Genomic DNA, 25,719 nt, shown 5'->3' with positions numbered 1-25,719 from the left:
GATTTTGTGGCCATTATGGCCAAAATTGTTGCTAAGGTATCTCCCAAAACCATGTATTGTTCTTTGGCACATGCCCATTTGCAACTCCAAAAGCCCAAAGCCATTGTTCCCTGCTACCCTGGGGTCCTTGTCATCAATTCCCCAGAAGTTCAGGATTATAACAGCTCTCATTATCTTTTTTAAGATTTTACTTACTTATTTGACAGAGACACAGAGAGAGAAAACAAGCAGGGGGAGCAGCAGAGGGTGGGGAAGAAGCAGGCTTCCTACCGAGCAGGGAACCCAATGTGGGGCTGGATCCCAGGACTCTGGGATCATAACCTGAGCTGAGGGAAGATGCTTAACCGACTGAGGCACCCAGGTGCCCCAACAGCTCTTATTAAATCCCAAATCCTGTCTATCTTTTGTTTTATATACTATTGTTTTGTGTATATTGTGTATATTGTTTTATATCACTATTTTGTTTTATACAATTTCCCATAGTTAGGAAGACAGCAGGGATAAGAAAAGATGAAGTACAGGGAGCAATCTTACCTTGAAAACCTACGTCATTTTTGGGAAATCTGCCACCACACACGAGTGAAAAATTGAACCCTGAGACCTAGCATAACCTTAGCTGACGGTAATTCCCTTAAGCTAAATCAAAAGGAACACACCTCCCATGAAGCAAGTTGGGGTTTTTATTCCTTGCGGCCAGAAAGAACACACCTCATGGTCTCAGGAAGAGGGTGTTAGAAAGAACCTATTGTAGATAGGAAATGCCCTTCACAGTGTCCTTCATGTGACAAGGGCTAGGGAACATCACGTGAAGGTGACGAACAGATGTTTACCGTGGTTATTGGATTTTTGTGTTTTTTTTTTTCTACATCCAACATCACCAAATAATTTATTTGGAATCAGAATTCAAAAGAACATTTGACAGTTGAGAACTGTTTATTCTGATCCAGTTGTACAACTAATCTAGGTGAAATTTCCAAATAAACTTTACATGGGTTTTCCAGGACTGGGGCTTCTCGATGACTTCAAATTTAGGATTTTCAAATGTGAAGTCTGGGAACGTATTCATGTCTGTTTTAACATATGTGTATTTAAGCTTCAGAAGCTCCCTCCCTAGGTCTTGCTGGTGCTCTGGGCCAGTATCAACGGGTCCTCCAGATGCCCATAGTTTAGTTCTGTGTTCTCTAATCTTGTCCACGATGAGTTTCTGTACAGGACCAAGTTCTTTATTAAATGCCACCGCGGTAACACCAGTGTCGCTCCTCAAATGAACTGAGACTGCAGACCGAATGAGAGAGGAGAAACTGAAGAGCCTCTGAAGCATCAGGGTAATTCTGATTTGCTCTCAGTCCTGAGCTGCCAGAGCTTCCACTGCCTCCACTATTCTACTTCTGGCCGTGGCTCTGCCCCCACCCGCCTACCCGCCCTCCCAGTGCATTCTCAAATTTTTTTCCTTGATAGAGATTAGCATACATGTTTCTAAACATTAAAAACCCGGGGAAGTAGAGATAAGCATCTGAACTAGTTCTCTATTGATGCATATTAACAATTAGAAAAGCAGTGGTTTAAAGCAACCAACATGTGTTATCTTGCAGTCCTTTGGCTCAGGAGTTTGGAATGACGAGGGTGGGTTCTCTGCTCACGGAATTGGTCAGTAAGTCGTCCCCCACCTGAACAGGTCTGATAGTGACCTTGTAGTGGTTCTCTCTCCGAAGAGGGCCTGCCCTCAGCATCTCACTCCTCTGGGATCCTCTTCCCTGACCTCATTTCGATCTGTCATGATGCTTTCAGCTTAGCCAGGTGGCTTAGGAGGAATGCTAGAACTGTGGAACCCCAGACCTGATCTCTGCTGTCCCTTGTCCAGGAGGAGAATAAATGACAGAGGTCTTCATAAAGAAATGACCCCCATGAGGGCTGACATTCCCCAGCAATTAGAGCAGAGGAGGAAACCTACAGGCAAACGGAGGGCCTAAAAACCAAAATCACGGAAGCAGGACACAGATCAAGTAGGAGCCCTTCCCAGAAATGTCCCCATTCTCCATTGAAAGCCACTTTGGTTGAAGGGTGTGAGCACTGGGTCTTTCAGAGTCTGCCTCCTCGGCTCTTTGTTTAAAACGGGCTTTTTCCATACGTGAGAATCTCCTTGGAGCTTTTGTCAGAAATGCAGATTCGTGGGCCTTATCCCCAGGGCATTCCAAGAGGCACACAATGACTCTGATGAAGGTGTTCTTTAGCTCTGCAGCTGGTGCCCAGGGACGGGACCCCTGTCTGCTGCATGATACCCCATTTCCCGTCTAACATTCCAGCGGTCCATGCTGCCTTCTCGAAGTTATATTCTACATTCTCTATCATACACGAGATAAATATGCTCAAAGAGATAATTAAATGATCCACGAAAGCATATGGGACATGTGGTGAAGCTGCTATTGGCATCTTGGAATGCTTTTCTGAAGGCTGTGCTTCTATTGCTTCGGCCCAGAACCGGGATTGGGTTTGAATGGAAAGATGGTTGGGACTGGAGATCAGTAAAAGCTCGTTATTGCTGGTAACTTTTATCTATCTGCTTCACAAGTATTTACTGAATGTTTCACCTGGCAGTCTCTCGGAGGCACGGGGGACATGGGGTGAGCAGGCAGACCCAGTGCCAGCTCTCAGGAAAAAGAACTTTAGCACAGGAGTCAGATATTTTATAGATAATCATCGAAGTGCCTTTTATTTGTGACTATGGTAAATATTATTTAACACTTTTGTGTTCTGTGATCAGAACATCAGATCAGTTGGTGAAATGTCTGACTCTTGATTTTAGCTCAGGTCATGATCTCAGGGTCCTGGGATCGAGCCACCTTCTGGCTCCATCCTCATCAGGGACTCTGCTTGGGATTCTCTCTCTCTCTCTGCCTCTCCACCCCAAAATAAAGAAATAAATCTTTAAAAAAAAGTATAACCTTTCAGCAAGTGGTAAAGTATAATCTTTTCAACACATGGATATGGATATGACATATGCGTGTGCATATGAAAATAAGTAAATACATAAAATTGGATCCATAACTCACACCACCCCAAAATTAGCCTAGGAGAGAGTAAGGGCCTAAGTAGAAACGTTAAAATGTTAAAACTTTTACAAGAAAACATAGTAGAAAAATCTTTAGGAGCCCCTGCGTGACACAGTTGGTGGCTCATCTGACTCCTGATTTTGACTCAGGTCCTGATCTCATGGGTTGTGGGATCAAGCCCAGAGTTGGCTGTGCACTCAGTGGAGAGTCTGCTTCAATTTCTCTCCCTCTCTCCCTCTGTCCCGCACTTGCTCTCTTTCTGTCACTCTCTCTAAAATTAAATAAATAGAATCTTTTTAAACAAAGATTTTATTTGTTTATTGGAGATAGAGAGAACACAAGCAGAAGGGCAGGCAGAGGGAGAGGGAGAAGCATACTCCCTGCTGAGCAGGGATCCTGCCGGTGGGCTCAATCCCAGAACCCTGGGATCATGACCTCAGCTAAAGGCAGATGCATAATGAACCAAGCCTCCCCCGGCTCCCTAGTAAATAAATCGTTAAAAAAATCTTTATAACCTTAAGTTGGACAATGATTTCTTTTTTTTTTAAGATTTTATTTATTTATTTGACAGAGAGAGAGCACAAGCAGGGGAGCTGCAGAGGGAGAGGGAGAGGCAGGCTCCCCGCTGAGCAAGGAGCCCGATGGTGGGCTAGATCCCAGGACTCTGGGATCCTGAACTGAGTCGAGGGCAGACACTCAACAGAATGAGCCACCCAGGAGCCCTGGGACAATGATCTCTTAGATATGACACCAAAATTGTGATTGATGAAAGAACAAATGGATACATTGGACTTAGTTAAAATTTCAAACTTTTGTTCTTCACAAGACATTGGTGAGAGGATGAAAAGTCAAGTCACACATAGGGAGAAAATATTGATAAATTACATATCTAATGAAGGTCTCCTAATAGAACACTGAAAGAACTCTCCAAAGACAATAGTAAGAAGGCAAACAATCCAATTTAAAAATGGGTAAAAGAGAAGTACTTGGGTGGCTCAGTTGGTGAAGCAGCTGCCTTTGGCTCAGGTCTTTATCTCAGGGACCTGGGATCTAGCCCTGCCCCCCTCTGTCAGTCTCCCCACTGACAGGGGAGTGTGTTTCTCCTCTCTCTGCCCTCCCCACCCCACCCCACACCCCCGCTCTTGCTCTCTCTCTCTCTTTCAAGTAAGAAAATAAGAAAATAATTTGGGTAAAAGATTTGTAGACAGTTCAGCCGAGAACATATATGGAAGGCATGTAAGAACATGACAAGATCTACATCATTAGTCATTAGAAAAATGTAAACTTAAACCACTATCTGCCAATTAAAATGGCAAAAATGAAAAGAATTTCCATTCCAAGTATTGGCAAAGATGTGTAGGAGCTGAAATTCTCATACACTGCTGATAGGAATGTTAAATTCTACAACTCCTCTAGGAAATAGTTTGGAAATCTTTTTTTTCTTTTCAAGGTTGATTTCTTTGTGTGAGAGGGAGTGAAAGTGAGTGGGGTGAGGGGCAGAGGGAGAGGCAGAGGGACAGAATCTCAACCGGACTCCCCACTGAGCATGGAGCCCTATTTGGGGCTTCATCTCATCACCAAGGAGATCATGACCTGAGCCAAAATCAGACACTTAACCGACTCAGCAACCCAAGCACCCCAACAGCTGCGACCTGCTTCAAAATATTAAACCTCTCTACCAAACCCCCTGGCATAGGCCACCACCATTCCACTCAAATGAAAAAAAAGAGTGATATATTCATAAAAATCTATTGATAGAAACTCTATTTTTAATTGCCATTCTAATCCATTCACAGGTAAATGACCAAAAGAAGTTGTGGCATATCCAGTTCAAGGAATACTCCTTGGTTTAGCAGAGTAATCTCTTCACATACATAACAAAATTGGTAAAGATTTTATTTTTTGCTCAGATAATTTTTGAGCAAAAAAAACATCCAAGCAAAATAATGTCCATAGCATATGATTTCAAAATATAAAACCTTAGGAATTGGAAATAATTCTATTGTAACAGAAAGCCAATCGGTGGTTTCCTGAGGTGGGAATGTGAGGGAGGAATTGGCCAGAGCACAAGGAAACTTTCTGGGGTGATAGATATATCCACTGTGTGGGTGATGCATATATATGTTCAAACGGACTAAACTTTAGACTTAAATTATATAAACTTTCTTGCTTGTAAATTATATCTCAATATGCCCATTGAAACAGTTTAAATTATAAAAACAAAAAATTTCATACCCGGAAATTCAATAAATGATTTTATATTTTCCAAAAAGTTCAACCGTATGTTTTTGCAAGCTTAAAGTGGCAATGAATTATTTCTTTGGATATGAAAATGAATTGATCTATCTTTATCTTTCTATATGTAACTCTCGAAGAAAGACAACCTTAAGAGGACATAAAGGGAAGCCACAGTATAGAAGTATGTTTATCTCCTACAAAGGACCATTCTCTAGAATTAGATATCATATAGTCTGATAAGATAATGAACACAATACAATAATTGGTCAAAAGATTTGAATAGAAACTTCAGGAAACAAGATATGGGAATGGTTCATTAGCACATGAAAAGATGCACAATGCATTGGTCATGAGGGTAAAAAGTCAGTACTGCAATGAGGTATCATGGCATATCTGTTGGTATGGCTAAAGTCAGAAAGTCTGAAATCTCACACAAAACACCTGGATGTCTCATATAGCTGTGGGAATGAAAAATAGTACAACCACTTTGAAAAGCTGACTTCCAGTTACTTATAAGATTAAACAAATACAAATCCTATGGATAGTCATTCCATTCCTAGGTATTTACACAGTATGTCTACAGAATTATCAGCATATGAATGTGTGTAATAGCTTTATTATTATGCCCCAATTATGACTGCCCCAAACTGGAAGTGACACAAAAGTCCAGTGACAGATGAATGTATAAACAGAGACGAAACACTTGAAATCCTGCCCAGCAATAAAAATGTCATGAAGTATTGGTGCATGTAGGAATATGGATGAATTTATTTTTTTCAAGATTTTATTTCCTTATTTGATAGAGCGAGAGAGCACAAGTGGGGGGGTGGCAGACAGAGGGGGGGAAGCAGGCTCCGTGGGGAGCAGAGAACCCCACACGGGGCTTGATCCCAAGATGCTGAGATTAAGACCTGAGCTGAAGGCAGACGCTTAACTGACAGAGCCACGCAGGTGCCCTGGAATATGGATGAATTTTAAAATCATTGCACTGCACTGTATGGTAGAAAGCAGATATAAAAGAGTATATATATGTATTTCCAGTTATATGAAGTTGTTAAAACTGCAATGATCTCCAGTATCGTTGGTTCCCTGGGTGTGAGGCTGGAGGCAGTGATGGACCGCAAAGGGGCACAAGGGAAGTTGTGAGGTAGTGGAAATGCCGTGTATCTTGAGTGTAACAGAAGTTTCATATGACCTCACTGATATGAGGAATTCTTAATCTCAGGAAACAAACTGAGGGTTGCTGGAGTGGTGGGGGGTGGGAGGGGTGGGGTGGCTGGGTGATAGACATTGGGTAGGGTATGTGCTATGGTGAGCTCTGTGAATTGTGCAAGACTGTTGAATCACAGATCTGTACTTCTGAAATAAATAATGCAACATAGGTTAAGAAAAAAGAAAAAGAAGAAGATAGCAGGAGGGGAAGAATGAAGGGGAGTAAGTCAGAGCGGGAGATGAACCATGAGAGACGATGGACTCTGAAAAACAAACTGAGGGTTCTAGAGGGGAGAAGCGTAGGGGGATGGGTTAGCCTGGTGATGGGTATTAAAGAGGGCACACTGTGTGTGGAGCACTGGGTGTTATGCACAAAAAAAGGAATCCTGGAACACTACATCAAAAACTAATGATGTAATATATGGTGATTAACGTAAGAATAAAAAATTAAAAAAGAAAAAGTTGGAAAACCGTCAGTTGTAGATTCTGAATAGAGGCCTTTAGGGAGTAGAGAAAAAAAAACACCAGCTCTGGTGAAAGCTGAAGCCAGAAACCCCTTCAAGCTCGGATTGACAAAACAATGCAGGTATATCAGTAGGGACAGTTTTGCTTGAGCCCGAGAGCTGCAGAAGCCACAAGGACCTTTGTCCTAGAGCTAACCTGCTGTTTGGGAAAGGTCTGTGGTGCCAAACCCAGCGGGTTCTTTGTGAGTAGACAGAGGTGCCTCTTTAAAAGCCTGTCAGGGGGCACCTGGCTGGCTCAGTCAGGAGAGCAGGGGAGTCTCCATCTGGCTTCATGACCCCTATCACTACTTTGGGTGTAGGGATTACTTCAACAAATAAACTTACAATAAATAAACTACATCAAGCTGGACCGTCTCTAGTCTCGGAAGGGTCCTCTGGAGCAAGGCTAAACTAGGTAGGCTACCAAGTGGCCTAATCAAGGATATGGAGTCTAGGGATTGGGTGAGGCTTTGCAGGGTGCCTGGGGGGATAGGTGGGGAGGGGAGGGAAGAAGGAGAAGGGACGCTGACCCATGTTCCCCAGGGAATGAAAAGAAAGCACCTTTGCTGGATCAGGGACTGCAAACCACCCACTGAAATATAAGCAGAGACATTGCTCTGCGAAAAACAGAAAAAGAAACCCGACAGCCAAGGTGGGATATATGACCAGTGGACAGAAACTGTCCTGCATGCTTTTGATTGAGAAAGAGCCAAACCCAGATTCTCAAGAAAGCAGCCCTTAAAAGCAGAGGTGTTTTATTCAGCGTCCTGGTGTCGCCTGAGTGAGCTTCTTCTTCAGCCAATGCCATCAGCCAAAGGCAGGGAAAAGACAAAACAAACAAACAGAAAAATGAATAAGAAAACAAAGGCTATTCTTAAACAACCAACAACAGGTGAAAAAGCAAAAGCAGCCCCCCACTGCCACTGCCACAAATAATGCAGAGGAGTTGTCCACACTCGGGGAAATCCCTGGGGTCAGCACGTCCGCGGTGCGATGGAGGGGCCTCGCGGGGGGAAAACCACCTGCTTGATCCCCATCTCCCCTGCTGGGTAAGTGTGAATCGCTCCGCCTCCACCCCACACCAGTCTCACCCGCCTTCCACCAGACACACACGCTCACTCGCCTAGGCGCACCCCAACACCCTAGGCACCCACTCCTGTCGCAAGCACCCTCACCCTCCACACGACGCTTCTGAATACAATGGAAGCAACAGCGCTGCTACCTCCTCAGTGCTGCGAATTCTAAGGGGCAGAACCGCACAGCAACGTTACCTGGTTTGCATCAGACACGCCCCGTCCGTGACTTCAAGGGCTTCACCTCAGTCCCCACCCCCACCCTGTATCCCTGCCCCCAGCTCCCCTCCCAACTTAGATTTCAGTGCTGGTGTTCCTCCTTCTCCTCCTCCAGCCACCCCTGCCCCCTTCCCCCTCTCCCCTTCCCGCCTTCTCCCTCCCCCTGCCCTGGCTCCCTTCCTCACCTGCCCAGTCTCCTCCATCTCCTGATTTGGTTACCACTCCTCCTTCCTCTCCCTGCAGCTCTGGCCCCCCCAAACCCTACACAACCCTCCCCCACCTCCCAGCACAGGGAAGGCTGTGCCATCCAGAGAGAAACATGAGGGAGGACTTTCCACCAGCCCGCGAAGCGCAGATACATCTCTGACTCTTGCTCTCTCTAGCTCTCTCTCTTCAGAACCGGGTTGGAGGACACGGAGTGCCATGGCCGCACCTGTGCAGCTCAAACCAGTCCCCACCGCCTCCCCCAGGCCTGGACACTGCGGGGGGGACGGGAGGACCAAAACTCCGCAACCCCTGGGTCCTCGGGCTGACACCTGCCCACAACAGCCCACACGCTGAACACGTTCTGGGGCCCGCTTCTTCCCCAGGCGGGCTCCTAGGACAGGGACGGCGCGCCCCCTCGTGGCCGCGCGGGGAGGAGCCCAAGGATCCTGCAGTTGAGGGCAGGGCCAAAGGAGACCACCCCTTCTACTTGCTTGGACCAGGCTCAGAGTTCTCAGCAGGGGTTTAGTGTCGTCCTAGGCTCCCCACTCTGCCACCGCCTTCCCTCCCTCCACCGCTGGGCGCTTCCCCCTGGAGGGGATTTCTACAGTCAAGGTCGGCCTTTGGAGGGAATACAGCCAGGTCTGGAAAACTAAACAGACTAACTACTTTGAAGAGATTCGGGTACTTGTATGGTCATGGATGGAGCGCCCTAGGGTTCTGATTTGCCTTGTCTTGATTGCGCCTTGAGGTAGTGGTTTACTTTTCCCGGAATGTTTAAATTAGAAAAGATTGGAGGGTGGAGAGGGGGCGTCCAACTTTAGTTGTCACCTGAGATCAATAGTGTGCTGCTGGGTAGAATAACGCGCCCTCCCTAGGAGCTGCCCAGGCTAATGCCAGGAACCTGTGCACATGTTCCACCCTGCAGCAAAAGGGACCCTACACAGGTGCTTATGTTAAGGACCTTGAGATGGGGAGATGATCCTGGATTATCCAGGCGGCGCCCTGCAATGACAAGGGGGTCCTAAAACACAAAGAGGCAGAGAAAGAGGTCAGATGGAGGCTGTGTGAGGAGGACTCTGCCTGCTGGGACTGGGGCTGGGGCTGAGCATGGAGGAGGGGCCTCTAGGAGCTGGAACGGGCAAAGAGACACACTGCCTGGTTAACCTAAAAAATAGAAAGCGCCAGGTATTTTACCAGCCAAATTGGGATTCCTGGGGAATAAAAGGGAAAGGTGATGTGGGACAAACCAGCTGGTCTGAGGAAAGTCACCTAACCAGAGTTGTGCAGGGTCACTGGTGTGGCATGCAGTGAGGTCCTGCTCAGGGCCTCCATGGGAGGAAAGGCCACCAAGTTAGGGGGCAATCATTTGAAAGCAGTAGAGGGAGCAGGACCTGGAGCTCTTGCAGGTGAAATAACTCCTAATAAGGAGCCAGATCAGTCATCTGAAAATAACCCAGAGCTGACACATGTGAGAACCGCCAGAGAAGGATATGAAAGCTTTTAGTATAAGTTTTCCATCAGTTGTAAATGTTAAACCGATAAATAGAAAATATAAACAAGACCCTCTCTATTTTTAAGAGATGAAAACTACAATGTCTGAAAGCAAATGTACTACAAGGGATTGACAGAATTTAGAAAATGCAGAAGAAAAATTTTTGATAGAATTGTATTGAATTTATAGATCTATTTGCGTAGTATTGAGATATGAACTACATTAAATCTTCCAATGCATGCATACAGTTGTTCTTTTTTCCCCCCATTTGGTCTTTTATCTCTTGCAGAAGCAATGCTTCTTATGCTTTTCAGTGAACAAGTCTTGCTCTCCTTGAATGAATTTACACCTGACACTTTTACTGTATTGTGTGCCATTGTAAATGGAATTGCTTTCTAAATTTCCTTCTCAGATTGTTCATTACTAGTGCATAGAAACACAACTGATTTTGTATATATGGTACCCTGCAACTTTACAGAATGAGTCTATGGACTCTAATATTTTTGTGTGTGGATGATTTGAGGTTTTTCTATCTTTAGGAGCATGTCCTCTGTAAATAGAGATACAGGTTGACCCTTGACCAATGTGGGGTAAGGATGGTGACTCTCAAGATCAAAAACCTGTGTTATAACTTTTGACTCCCCCAAAACTTAACTACTAATAGCCACTTGTAGACTAGAAGCCTGACTGATAACATAAAGTCCACTAACCCATGTTTTGCAAGTTATATTTATTCTACACTGTATACTTCTAATAAAGTAAGCTAGAGAAATGAAAATGTTATGAAGAAAATCATTCGGAAGAGAACATATATTTGGAGTAGTATACTGTGTTTATCAAATAATGCACATATAAGTGTACGCGTGCTGTTCCAACCTGTGTTGTACAAGGTCAACCATAGTTTTATTTCTTCCTTCCCCACTCTTTTTTCTCACTTTTAGTTTTGAATAGTATTTTGGCCGAGGATTGAATTCCATACCTAGAGACGGATTCTTGAGTCTCCTCTTGATTAGAACGAACTTTTCAAGTTCATCCCTGACATTAAATCTAAATTAGACCTGCTTTGGGGCTTGGAAATGGAGGGAAAAAAATCACCCTCCTTTCTTCTCACTGCATTTTAGACTTCCTCCTCAAAATGAATGTCAGGGGGCCCCTGGGTGGCTCAATCGTTAAGCCTCTGCTTTCCGCTCAGGTCGTGATACTGGGGTCCTGGGATCGAGCCCCGCATCGGGCTCCCTGCTCAGCAGAAAACCTGCTTGTCCGTCTCCCACACCCTCTGCTTGTGTTCCCTCTCTCAGTGTGTCTCTCTCTGTCAAATAAATAAAATCTTAAAAAATAAAAAAAATTCTTGCAAACAGTGCTGAGGACTCATACTGGCCATTGGTTTGCTCGTGCCTCCCAATGTTACCCTCAAAAATGTGAGGAAGACTTCATACTAGGTAAGATTTAGGACCTTGGTGGGCTAAATATTCAGCAGCCTTTATACCAAATATGTTGCTAACATACCTTTCATGACAAGTGGAGAGGACTGAACAAGAAAATATGAAGCGGAGCAGAGCCATCTTACCTTGAAAAAACATGGGCATTTTTGATTACTCAAGGTAGCATATGCAGAAATCTAGCCTGGGCTGCCCTGGAGCCTTGTAGGCTTTACATTGCACATTCAGGGTCTCTAGGATGCGCACGTGCACGCGCGCGCGCGCACACACACACACACACACACACACACACACACACACTCCTCCAGTCCATCTACATAGGACTTGTGATCAAATCAGGAGCCAGTCCTAGAGTAGTAGGGCCCAGAGCCCGTGAGCAACAGATGCCTAAACAGGAGCCACTGTCCCTGCTTTTTCTATAGAAGACACACCTGTTGCGTGGCTCCCTTCTTTGTCACGGGCCCTCTGATCCATGCCCCGCCACGTGTTTCCCCACCCACCCCACCTCCTGGGCAATGGCCAGCCTGTGACCGGACAGGAAGTGACGTCCACACCCCCTGGATTTAGGCCTCCTATGGGTTCTCAGGCCTCGTTGGGAGAGCAGTGTAGCAAAATATCTCTTGGAAATGAAAACTATCATCGTAGGACTAAGAACAACAATAAATAGATTCGCAGAATCATGCGAAGGATCTGTACTGGAAATCAGAGCCAAAACTGTAAGAGAACAAAAGCAGAAGCTACACCCAAAAGGTGTGTCTGGTAAGGCCAGATGTGCGGAACAGGATTTCAAGTGGAGCAAGAGATGTTAGGCGAGTGTCCCGCTCAGCAGCGGGAAGGCGTGGGGACCAGCGCCCCACAGGGTCATGGGAAGGGCGAGGGAGGGCAGGGCCAGGCACCGATGTGGAAGGAGACCCGACAGAGCCGGCCAAGTCCTGGATGCGTTTGGCGGAGACCGCCGGGCACCAAAACTGGGAGCTCGGCCTTTGCCACAGATTCCAAAGAAATACATTCCCAACAGCTAACATTTAAGTGTTTGTGTGTGTGTGGGGGGGGGTGATGACATGTTCCATGACAAGAAAAGTAGCATTTCCTTCTGAATGTGGCATGCGAGAGTCCTGTCATTTTGTCGGCAACACAAGATTCCGATTCTATGACACCACATCGTTGTGGATACCGTGACATGATTTTTGGGCTCAATGTGTTCCGAGCCGATGCAGTTAGACAAGGCCGAAGAGTCCAGAGTGGCAGCTTAGGGCTAGAGAGCCCCCAGAGAGGACCCGCGCTCGCCTCTGGCTGGGTAATCAGAGAGCTCGCTCCCCTGTGAACTGAAGGTTGGAGCTTCCAGCCCAGCTGGGAATACTGGGTTATAACTGATCCGAGGCCTTACTAAGCTATACTGTGCGAAACATTCTTTCTTAGCTAGCTTCTTCCCTGACTTATCCTCAGTATCTATTTTATTTTTGTTTTTAAAGCTTTAAAAGTTTTATTTATTTATTTATTTATTTATTTATTTATTTATTTATTTAGGAGAGAGAGAGCATGCCCCTGCAAGCCTATAAACGGTGTGGAGGGGCAGAGGGGGAGGCAAAGGGAGAGAATCTGAAGAGGTCTCTGCACTGAGCCTGGGGTTCAATTTCAGGACCCTGAGATCATGACCTGAGCCAAAACCAAGAGTTGAAAGCTTCACCAACTGAGCCACCCAGGTGCCCCATATGTTTTAAATGTTTCAGGGATTTTATTTTTAAGGAATCTCTACATGCAATGTGAGGCTCGAACTCACAATCCCAAGATCAAGAGCAATATCAAGTTTATTTTTATTTTTTTAAACAATTTTATTTAATTATTTGAGAGAGAGTGAGAGAGCGAGCAGGAGAGCATGGTGGGAGGCACAGGGAGAAGGAGACTCCTCGCTGAGCAGGGAGCCCGATGTGGGGCTCGATTCCCGAACCCTGGAATCATGATCTCAGCCAAAGCAGACGCTCAACCGGCTGAGCCTCCCAGGTGCCCCAGCAATCGCTAGTTTAAATCAGAGGTGGGAAGATCCTGCCTGAACACCTAAAGTTCCTTTTAGTTATTAGGGGGTTGGTAGAAAGAGTCTTTTTTCTTTCTTTCTTTCTTTTTTTAGGATAAAAACAAGTTCTGGATTTCTAGAGCCTAGGTATCTCATAGACAATATGACCTTTCTTCCTAAGAGTGGGTTTTTACACCTGTTCATTCCTGGAAATTTGGTGTGAATTCCTTTAAGCCAGATTAAACTGATTGGCTTTTTTATTCCTCACAGCCAGAAAGAATACACGCCAAGGTTTCAGTGAGAGGATCTCTTATAGGATTTGGGCTTTAGTTGGGAGATATGGGGAAGGATGGAAATAGGCAGGGTTTGTTCTATATTGAACACTGGCAGCACGGACAATTCTTTGATTGTGGTAAAGAAGTCATATGCGTTTCCTTAGGGAGGGAGGTCGATTTTTGGATGTAGGTCTTAACAGTATTGTGAATAGCCTTGTTTTGTCCCATTTCATCAAGGTCTCAAAGCAATCTTGTCTGAGGTTGATATTCTGCATGTAAGATTATTTATTTCACACATGGGAACAAAACAGCCAGGCTGGGAGTGCCAGAGCAGTTCAGGGCATCGGAGGCTGGGATTGTTCTTTGTCCCTGGAAATCCCTAAAACAGAGAACAAGAAAAGAGAGCCCTCTGGTCTCCCAAGCTGTAGCTGCAAACCTGAGTGGGAAAATGAGACTTGGACTAAGTATCTTGAATTTCCTGTGGCTCCATTTCCCATTTCAAAATGGGTCAAAAGGAATTGTTCCTGCATGGGTTGTCCCAGGTGTTAAATTGGTAGAGTAGGCAGCTAGATCTGAGCTGGAGGCAAGGAGGGTGGTACACAGTGCTTTCGTGGTTTCCCACCTGCTGGACTGTCAGATCCAGACCAGCAGGTGCAGAGCTTGTGCTCTCCTTAACAGCGTGTGTCCTACAATAACCTATGGCTTCCTTATAATATATTTACATTGCGGTTTCCATCCCCCAGTGGGGAAAATGGCCTTGACAGTTCCAGGAAGAACTTACTTAGGGCCAAAAACTCCCCCTATCAACCATTAGGCTGAGTCCCTTAGATGATTGGAAACATCTTCAGTTGGAAACCACCCTGGCTGTGACCCATAATCTATGAAACATAAAAAGAAAAAACACCCCTAACCCCGGTGCAGCTGCCACCCCAGGGCCTGTCTGCTCTCCCATCTTGAGAGTGGACTGAAGTTCAACCAGGAGTGTAAACCAACTGAGTATACAAGTATGACTGTATAATTGTGACAAAAGAGTATTCCCAGGAAAAGTCCTTCTGGACATTGTTGTTTGAACAGTGGGAATATGGATTGACCACTGTCCCCTGACATTCAGATTCGGGTTCCCGGAGGATATGTTAGGAGCCTCAACAGGGAAGCTCAGAGCCAAGGCCTGTGTGGCGGCAGTGCTGCCATCAACTGATGAAGGAGTTTGGGAAAATCTCTTTGTCTCTCTGGGCCTCAGCTTCTTCATGTGTAAGATAAGGTTGTTAATCAAATTATCACCGTCCCTTCCTGCTCAGTTTCTGTGAGTGTACGAGGGTCTGCAGTGCCTTTGAAGCAGCCCTGGGGACTTCAGCTGAAACCTGACTTGGTCCATTCAATGTGTGTCCCTTGCAGGAGTCTGAGCTGAGCCCACACTGAAAACAGAGAACAGAGGGAGCATTTGGGAGACATAAAATCAGCAGGTTTGGAGGATGAACATAACCCAAGGAAGGACAAGGCAATGGTGGAGCAGGTGGTTGCCAAAGGAAGTAAGAAAAAGGAGAAGTTGAGTCCAGAAAAATCAGGGGAAATTGAGGAATGCATACAGCAGCATCTAACTCTGGAAAGAGCAGCCTGAGCTGAGCAAGGAGAACTAGGAGAGTAAGTTTTCCGCTCACCTTCAGGTTTTTTCAAAATTGATTCATAACTGATTCCCCATGTGACATCAGTTTCACATGGCATCACAGGGATTGGGCGACTCTATAAATTATGTTAGGCTGACTACTAGTGTAGCTCCCACTCTAACCACGCAGATCTCTTACTGCACCTCCGACTATGTAATATGAGATCTGTCCTCTAACATTTTTTTTTAAATCTTCACTGTAGAGGATGTTTTGACAGAGTGTAGGTTTCTATGCCCTCCCCTCCCCCCACCACTACCATGGGCCTTCTTTGGATTTTGCCAGAGAGGGGCAGTAACATATAGGAAGTTCCCTATTTTAGGTCACTGCAGCCCCTGATCTTGGACCAGGATGTTCAGCCAAGGCCAGGGAAATATGGGTTAACAGGAACCCTTCTTTGCAAGCCCAGCCCCAATGTGAAGGACCAGAGTGTTTCTTCTAGGCCCCCGCAGGGATGGTTCAGTCCCCAGGAGCTAGCCCTACATAGAGGGCCAGAAAAGGGCAGATTCCCCTAAACCCAGCCCAAAGTGTTCCATTTAGACTCAGAAGAAGGTGAATAGCAGCACAGGCTCTTTTCCCTATGCTGAGCGGTGGGGCAGGGGGGAGCCTCAGTGCCAGTGCAGGAGGGAGCATCAAAGGGAACCTTTGGATGTTAACCTAAAGGTTAGTGCTTAGAGCCCACCCAGGGGACCAAACCTACTTAAGATCCATCCAGATCTTGCCAGCGGCTTCCATGGGTCCTGCAGCCCTGACTTCCTCTACGTATCTCCAGCCAGCTGCTGCCCCTGTCTTTGCCTGCTTCCCCCTGGTGTCCTTGGGCAACCTGAAGGTCTGTTCCCTTAAGTAGTCTGCTGCCTGGTGGATTCCAGGGGAACTGCCGGGGCCTGAGGCTGAAGGCACAGGCACTGAATCCCTGACTCCAGCTGGGAGGTCAGAAACCAGGCTCTGAGCCACCACCTGCTGGGACTCCAGGATGTGGCCCCTCACTAGGCAGTGTTTGCCTGGGGGCCCCAGGTCCCACTGATGTGTAACGGTCGCCTTCTTTCTTTTTTTAGGTGAAACTGACATACAATAAGTTTCACCCATTGTAAACAAAGACAGAGCTGTTCAGCTAGTGCCCTAGTATGTTTCAGAGTCTTGTTCACCTTCCCACACTCCCTCCAGCCCCTCTGCAGACAGTCTCCACTCCCTCCTCCAGCCCCAAGCAGCACTGATCTGCTTTCTGTCTCTGTGCATTGCTCCTTTCTGCACATTTTACATAAGCCGAATGAGACAGTCTGTAGTTCTTGGTGACTGGCTTCTTTCACTTAGCATCCTTTTGAGGTTCCTCCATGCTGTAGCTTGGATCAGATTTCTGTGCCTTTTGTTGCCCAATAGATGCCATGGTACAGATAGGCCACATTTGGTTTGTCCATTCACCAGCCGATGGCCCTTTGTGTTGCTGTCAGTTTTTGCCCATTGTGAATAACGCTGCCCGGAACATTTCTGACCGAGACTTGAGCGGACATATGTTTTTACTTCTCTCAGATAGATTCCTAGTTGTGGAATGGCTGGGTCCTATGGCAAGCTTGTGCTGAACTCTTAGGAACTCTCAAGGTGGCTTCCACAGGGCTCTTATATTTTACGTTGCCACCAGCAATATAGGAGGGTCCAGTTTCTCCACATCCTCAGCAACACTTGGTATCGTCTTTGGAAAATAAGTGCACTAGTTGGTGTAAAATGGTACCTGGTTTTCCTTGCATTTCTTTGAGGACTAATAACATATTACTAATAACATTGATTACCTTTTTATGTGTCTCCTTTGGTACATGTGTATTCAACTCTTATACTGCCTTAAACAAGTGTGTTGCTTCTGCCCATTGAGAGAGTTCAAAGTCCTCTTGTCTCTGGTGAATGGTAGTCCTCATTGGGTATTTAATCCACAAATATTTTCTCCTAATCAGTGGCTCCTCTGTTCCTTTTCTCAGTGACAAAGTTTGTAGCAAAAAAGTTCTTCATCTTCAGGTTTCTCTTACGTATCGTGCTCTTGCCGTAGTGACTTAGAACTCTTTGATTACTGTGAATTCCTGACCATTTTCTCCCATGTATTCCTCTTGCACAATAGTTTTGGCTCTTATACATAGATCTGTTACCATTTTGAGTTCATTGTTGTGTAAGGTGTGATTTCCAGCAACAGCTGTGGGGGAGCTTTGTCCTGACAGGTGCAGGACAGCCTGAGGGACACTTGTGTTTCAGAGATAGTCACCCCTGGGCCAGGAATGGAGATTTCACCGTGCTGCACCTGTTAGTGAAAGGCTGAGTGCCTTTGGGGAGGGGAGATAAATGGGGCTGTGGTCATATACAGCATGTACTCCCTGGTTTCTGGGTCTGGGTACAAAGGAGCTCCAGGAGCCCCAGGGCAGTCCTGCTCACAGGTGTCTTTAGAAGCAGAAACACACTGAGAGCAGGAGAGAATAACACAGAAAAGACCACAGGGATCCCAGCGGATCTGGGTTGGGATCCTAGAGGGTCTTCTATGGGTGGGCACATTTTCCATATATATGTCCTTCTATGGGTGGGTGGGAAAGAGAATTCGCACACAGCCGGAACTCAGGAAACATGCCCAGAAGGAGTGGAACGGATTGAAGGCATGTCCCAGAGTTTGCACTATTTTTTCAACATGAAAATCATGGTATGTGCCTGCATCAAAGGTGCTGGAGGGACACATGCTGCCTCGGTCAGTAGAGCGTACATCTTTCATCTTAGGGTCATGCATAGAGTCCCACGTTAGTGATGGAGCCTAGCCGAACTCTAAAAAAATAATAATAAATAGAAAACAAAGAGGTGCATGCCTCAGGAATCAGAATTACTCCCCCTAAGGTAAGGAGGGGGCATCTACCTTGGTCCTTGCAGTTCAAGAGCCATTCTGAGCACTACAGAATCCTAAATGTACATCAACCTAAAGAACCTACACTTTTAATATTTGTTGGGTTTCCCCTGTGTGGTTAGAGGTCCACTGGCAGACAAAAGTTGACATGCTGAGCACAGAAGCAGACCAAGAAACAGACTATTACCTGGATCCAACACATTACTCTCTGTCCTCACTGCAGTCTCCCTGAAAATGGGAATGGGCAATCGAAATGCCTGGTATTCAACACAGGTTAAGAAAAAATGGAAAGTTTGGGTTAACAGTTTAAATTATTGTGTCCTCAGATTGACTTTGATGGCAAGTGGAGACTCTGTTGCACGTCTTCTAGGTTCTGCAGGTGGAAATGAGGGGCTAAGGGACAAACTAATTATACAACTCAGAGTAACTTTGGTAACTTACTATCTTCACACGTGACAGAGTTTTCTTTCATTTTGTCTGATCCCATAGTCTCATGCTTGAGTCTAAACACATTTGTACAAGGAAGTTGATATGAATACCACACCTAAAATCTGTACCGCTAAATGTTGCAGTGCTTATTCCTAATGGTACTTTAGGCTTGTTTCTAACTGCCTGTAGCTACGTTACGGCTGACTCTCAAGGCAGCCCATTCTAACCATGTGTGCACTTCTCTTTGGCCCCATCACCAGGTTAAGCAGTGCATCTGATCCATCTCCATCACTGCGGGAAAGATGTAGGTCAGATAGGTAATAAGGAGAAAGGGGGGACAGGGGTGCAGCAAAAAGAAAGCATGCTTATAAGTGGGTTGATTCCAGAGAGGACCATTGCATTGATTTTTTAAATTTTTTAATTTACTTATTTGAGACAGAGTACTTGAGAGATCAGGAGCGGTGGTGGGGGAGTGGAAGAGGAACAGAGAGAAGCAGACTCACCAATGAGCAGGGAGCTGGACATACGGGCTTATCCCAGGACCCTGGGATTCTGACCTGAGCCAAAGACTGACACTTAAACAACTGAGCCACCCAGGTGCGCTTTAAAATAATTTTTAAACTAATCTGGTGCACTTAACATACGGCATTGTATTAGTTTCACATAAGGTCATGGTATTTATTTTGTATTTCTTTTTTAAATATTATTTATTTATTTAGAACAGGGGTGATGGGCAGACGGACAGGAAGAAAGAATCCCAAGCTGACTCTGCACTGAGCATGAAGACAAAACTGGGGATCAATCGCATGACCCTGAGATCATGACCTGAACTGAAATCAAAAGTCAGACGCTGACCGAGTGAGCCACCTTGGTATATCTAAGAATAATATGTTTAGCTTTCTCTTTGAAATAGGCACTGAGTAATGAGCAAGGCTGAGAGAAACCATGGTACCCATAGGCGCCAAGGTCAAATTGCACAAAATGTACCACAATGGCATATTTGGGCGAAACAGAATGCCACAACCACCACTGGTGCATGTTCCTTCAGACTCCGAGATCTCTGAGAAAACTCGAGATTGCAGGGTTAAAAATAATCCGAAAGGATCAGAGTGAAATGCCCTTGGGATGTGTGTGGTCTGTTCTAAAGTACACAGCAGAAGATGTTTTGTAGATAGGAAGCCAGCGATAAACAACACACTGTGCATTCCCTTTTTTGTTCTCTTATCCTGTGTTAAGGTCCGAGTACAATGGTGTTTACAATTAATTGATCACAGCCAGTTGCAGATTTCTTTATTCCTTCTCCACTGCCATTACTTCACTTGACAAATCCTGTGTACGTGGAAGGTGCGCCTTACTAAGCCCCTGCTGTAAATCATTATAGATCTATATCACTGTAGAAGGTATATTAGATTATGGAAAATAAACCTCAGGATCTCGGGCTGTTTGCTCGGGGTCCCCTGTGCCTCGCTATACTGTCGTCTCTTTTTCTTTTCTTAAAAGATTTTATTTATTTATTTGAGAGAGAGAATGAGATAGAGAGAGAGAGAGCATGAGAGGGGGGAGGGCCAGAGGGAGAAGCAGACTCCCTGCTGAGCAGGGAGCCCGATGCGGGACTCAATCCCTGGAATCCAGGATCATGACCTGAGCGGAAGGCTGTCGCTTAACCAACTGAGCCACCCAGGCACCACTGTAGTCTCTTTTTCTCAGTTCCTTCGCCAACCCAGGTCCCCGACTCTCTGATGTCGACAATACTGATTATCTTGAATTGAAGCTACCCGAAAAGAAACCGGTGCAAGGGCACTCAAACCTTCCTCTGTCTCCCTGAAAGCAGGAATCCAATCTCCCATATGAAAAAGGCACCCCCTGTACTAAGAAGTAAAAAGACATCCTTCTCACCAGGGCCTTTAAAGCAGAGGTTCTAAATTTGGTCTAGACACTCTCTAAATTAAAACTCCCCAAAATCCCTGAGAAATGTATTTTCTCCTTGTCTAGAATGCATAAAAACTGTCTGCCTTAATACTTTGTATTTCTTTAAGGGTCTCCATTTCAATATCCGTTCTCCATGCGTATTCAATGACTCAGTGAAACTTAATTCTTACTTAAGCTGGGAGACCAGGACAGGTAACAGAGGAACTTCTCCTTCCTTGCATACCCTTTCTGTAATCCTAGTATCTTAGCCAATGATTTGTAAAGGAAAGAAGTAAGAGAATTATATACCTGGGAGAAAGATTTGTCCCCAGGAAGGACTTTCTGGTATTTTTAACAGTGGAAATATCTACATTTGATCCAAAGTCTCCTGAAAAGTATTTATTTATTTTTAAGTTGAACTTCTAATTTCAGTGTCCCCTGAAATTCGGATGTGCCTTCCCAGAGGGTATGTTAGGAGCCTTGAAAGGAAAGCTCACAACCAAGTCCTGTGTGGGGGCCGTGCTGCCATCAAGTGATGAAGGAGTTTGGGAAAATCTCTTCATCTCTCTGCACTCAGCTTCCTCACGTATAAGATAAGGTTGTTAATCAAATTCTCCACGGTCCCTTCCTGCTATGATTCTGTGAGTGCACAAGGGTCTGCGGTGCCTTTGAAGCAGCCCTGGGGACTGCAGCTGAGACCTGACTTGGTCCCTTCACTGTGTGTCTCTTGCAGGAGCCTGAGCTGAGCCCACACTGAAAACAGAGAACAGAGGGAGCATTTGGGAGACAGAAAATCAGCAGGTTTGGAGGATGAGAATAACGCAAAGAAGGACAAGGCAATGGTGGAGCAGGTGGTTGCCCAAAGGAGGTAAGAAGAAGGACAAGTTGGGTCCAGAAAAATCAGGGGAAACTGAGGAATGCATACAGCGGCATCCAACTCTGCAAGGAGCAGCCTGAGCTGAGCAAGGAGAACGAGGAGAGTAACTTCGTCCACGGTGAACCTGTGCACCTGCCGAGGAGCCCCACAGAATGGATCTGGGTTGGTTTGTACTTCAGGGAAGCACCAGTTCCAAGAGGAGGAGGGGGAGGAGTGGCACCTTGGTGGCTATATCCTTAAGCGTCTGCCTTTAGCTCAGGTCATGATCTCAGGGTCCTGGGATCGAGCCCCGCATGGGGCTCTCTGCTCGGCAGGAAGCCTGCTTCTCCCTCTCCCGCTCCCCCTGCTCGTGTTCCCTCTCTCGCTATGTCCTCTCTCTTAAATAAATAAAGAAAATCTTAAAAAAAAAAAAAAGAGGAGGACGATGTGACCATGAGCCTCTGCCCCAGACCCCTAGCTTTGACCTCAGAGCTGCCCTCATGGTGGATGTTCTCCAAGTCAGTGTGGGCTTAGAGGGATCAGTGATGTATGGATAAAGGTTGGACTTGTCCATTCTTACTGCAAGAGTTCTACCCTAAGGTCAGGAAGGGCCAGGGTAGGAGACCCTTGCCTCTGAGGCAGTGATACCAATTATATTCTTCTGAATTTATGGTTGTCAAAGACTTTACACACATTTGTCTTGACTGTGTGTTGAGTGTTTCATTTTCCTTAGTCTCTGTTAAGAACTTGGAATTCTGACATCAATAAGATTTCACTAAGGAGGTCAAAGCAGTGAGAGGAAGAATGCAAACAAAATCTTGTAGCTCAGCACACCTGGGTGGCTCAGTTCATCGAGAGTCTGCCTTCAGCTCAGGTCATGATCCCACGCTCCAGGGACCAAGCCCCATTGAGGGGGGTGGCTCCCTGCTCAGCAGTGGAGTCTGCTTCTCCCTGTCCCTTCCCCAGCTGTTCTCTTTCTCTCTGTCTCTCTCTCACTCTTGCTTTCTCCCTCACTCTCTCTCTCTCAAATAAATATATAAAATCTTTTTCAAAACTGTTGTAGCTCTCCTAACCTGGCATATGGTGGCAGTGCAGAGGATGGAGGGGGGAGGGAGCTAGGCCGAAGACATCTCTTCCTAATAACAGAACCATTGAGAGGAATCCAAGAGGACAGTCCCTCTTCATCAGAGCTCACCACAGGGGAGTGTCATGGGGCATTGAGAGTGTAGGGCAGGCTCCACTTTAAGGAAGGGTATTTGTTGCCTCCTGGAAGAAAACAGAGAGCGTTCGTGCAGGTATTTGGGGCAGGAATGTAGTTGAGATTAGAGATTTGCCACCCCCTTTATCAGATCCGTGAAGGAACGTCTCCGAGAGCTTCCTCAGTGCTTGGTTTGGTCCTAGGAGTCATGAGTACAGAGATGAGTAAAACATTATCCCAATTGTCGTGGGGCTCTCAGTCTAGTTACCAGAAGTCATGAAAAGTGTAGTGGTGGTGGATTCCTTGGAGGAAGTGGCCAGTGCTGCCTGGGGATGGCCTGGTCTCCCTCTGTGTTTTCCAACAGCTGGATGACCTGTCCTGACCCAGGGACCCTGGGCCTCAACTCAATTTCAGCCTCTCAGGACACAGCCAACACCTAGGTTCCATGTTAACCCAAAGCAGTCAACACTATGAAGGTCTGCAGAGGAAACTGCTGGTATGGGTAGCTCCCCACTTTGTCTTGGCCAACTGGAAAATAGAGGCGAGTTCACTAAGACTTGTAGGGTCATCCTTGCCCTAATGATCAGGGATTAGTCTTTCTCTCTGTTAAGTGAAATACTTTCTAGCTTCAGTATTGTCTCTCCACTTAAAAACTGTGGAACTATTGGCTAAAGTTTCGATCAAGTAGCTACAGTGAAAAAGGGGTAAAACAACTTCCAAGCTGCAGTGAGAATGTGCAGAAACTCTTATACTGAATAATAATCGGACAAATCACTTTTAAATTGCACAAAAGATTTATACAGTAATTCTGGAATAGACAATGTAAGTCTGTCGCTTTCTCCTTCTTCTTAACATTGCTTTGATAATTTAAGATCATTTCCATTTCCATATAAACATTTGGATCAGCTTAGAAATACTTACTAAAATGTCTGCTGGAAGGTTGATTGGCATTGTATTAGATTTGTTGATCAATTTGGGAAGAATTGACCTCTAAACCATAATGAGTCTTCCAATCCACCACAAATTTTATCTCCCCATGTATTTAGTTCTTTAATTTCTGGAAGTAATGCTCTGTAGTTTTCAGTGTAATATTCTGACACGTATTGTGTCTGATAAGACAATGCAGTAGGAAAACTGGTCAAAAGAATTGAAGAAGAAATGCTTCACAAAAGAAGATACACAAAAGGCCAAAAAGCACTTGAAAAGATGCTCCACTTGAAACCATTGAAAAGCATGAAGTTGAACATAAATCAAAAGGGCTTCATGAATGTCTCCGCAAGGCTCCATCTTAAACTAAGTAACCTTTTCCTTCTCTTCTGCAAACCTCTGCTCCTCTCTTCTAAGCCTTTTGTTTCAGGATCCTGGTACCACCCTAAAGACATGATGAAGGAGGCTGGCAGCAGACACACAATTTCTGTGAAAATATACCACCCCCCTGCCCCTTCCTCCAGGGGGAAGGGACTTACCCTTTTTGAGGGCCTTGGCCTGTTCTAGACCCCTGTGCCCCGAAAAGCAATAAAGCTATTGTTCCTCAATATTCCAAACTCTGTCTTCGTCTTATATTTTGGCTCTGAAGCACAGAGGTCAGTTTTCGACGGCACACTCAGCCATTGGGAAGATAAATTAATACTACAGTGAGTTACCATTACACATCCATCCCCGTGGCTAAAATTACGAAGACCGAAAACATATGTGGTGAGAATGTAAAGTAACTAGACGTTTCATACACTTGTGGGAATGAAAAATGGTCCAACCACCGAGAAAAACTGAACCACAGGTAAACATTTACCAATCACGTGAACGGCCATTCCTCTCCTAAGGATTTACACAATATGGCCACACAGCAAACTGCACATGAATATTCATCATAGCTTTATTCCCCATGGCCAAACCCAGGAAACTGCATAGATGGCCATGAATAGGTGAATGTACAGACCAAATATATCCATACGGAGGAATACTCCTTAACAATGAAAAATTCTGAACTGGCGATCCATTAATAATATGGATAGATATAAGAATCCCTAGGCTGCAGGAAGGAATGTAGGCATAAAAGAGTTCCATTTCCATAACGTGGTTAAAAATGCAAGCCGACTTTGATACCCGTGGTTGCCTGGGACTGAGGGTGAAGGCAGTGAGAGACTTCAATGGAACCACCCAAGGGAAGCTGTGAGGTAGAGGAAATGCCCTGTGTCCTGAATGGAGCAGTAGTTTCAATTGTATGTACATCTGTGAAAATGCATTTAGTTGTACAGTTTATCTTTTTTAATTTTTATTTGTTGAGAAAGCACTCACACTGCGTCCTCTCTCTCTTACTCCTCCAAAGGAGGAGAAGAACGATCATCAGTGGCAATGGGCAGCTGTGGAAACAACACCTAAAACCAGGTTCATCTCAGGAGAGAACAATATGCCTCCTCCTTGAGGTTTCAGGTCCTCTACACGTTCAGAGAAACTTCTCTAGTAACAAACTGTAGAAATGAACTGGAGGGTATTATGCTAAGTGAAATTAAGTCAATCAGAGAAAGACACGTATCCTATGACCTCACTGATAGGAGGAATTCTTAATCTCAGGAAACAAACTGAGGGTTGCTGGAGTGGTGGGGGTGGGAGGGATGGGGTGCCTGGGTGATGGGCATTGGGGAGGGTATGTGCTATGGTGAGCGCTGTGAATTGTGTAAGACTGATGAATCACAGACCTGTACCTCTGAAACAACTAATACATTATATGTTTAAAGAAAAAGAGACAGAGAAGCTAGTAGGAAGGGAAAACTGAAGAGGAGGAAATAAGAGGGGGAGAGGAACCATGAGAGACCATGGACTCTGAAAAACAAACTGAGGGTTCTAGAGGGGAGGAGGGTGGGGGGATGGGTTAGCCTGGTGATGGGTATTAAAGAGGGCACATTCTGCATGGAGCACTGGGTGTTATGCAGAAACAATGAGTCATGGAACACTACATCAAAAACTATTGATGTACGGTGATTAACATAACAATAAAAATTAAAATCTAATGATGTAATATGATGATTAACACAACAATAAAAAATAAAAAAATAAAAAGAGAGAGAGAAGCTAGTAGGGAGGG

The 25,719-nt window shown here is 45.4% G+C and overlaps 1 non-coding gene and 1 pseudogene across 1 annotated transcript; both read right to left on the bottom strand.

Moving 5' to 3' along the window:
- Nucleotides 1–955: 955 nt before the first annotated feature.
- On the bottom strand, nt 956–1,435 carry LOC148161770 (ATP synthase peripheral stalk subunit F6, mitochondrial pseudogene; annotated as a pseudogene).
- Nucleotides 1,436–24,923: 23,488 nt separating this feature from the next.
- Nucleotides 24,924–25,136, bottom strand: LOC148161769 (small nucleolar RNA U3). The gene has a single exon (XR_015767357.1). It is a non-coding gene; the product is annotated as a small nucleolar RNA U3 (small nucleolar RNA).
- Nucleotides 25,137–25,719: the final 583 nt, after the last annotated feature.

The sequence above is a fragment of the Eumetopias jubatus genome, unplaced genomic scaffold, assembly GCF_037043125.1.
Source record: "Eumetopias jubatus isolate StellerSeaLion01/CBP00866 unplaced genomic scaffold, mEumJub1_p1.0 scaffold_66, whole genome shotgun sequence".
Lineage (NCBI taxonomy): Eukaryota > Metazoa > Chordata > Mammalia > Carnivora > Otariidae > Eumetopias > Eumetopias jubatus.
The sequence above is the reverse complement of the archived record's forward strand: the minus strand, read 5'-3'. Positions and strand labels throughout refer to the sequence as shown.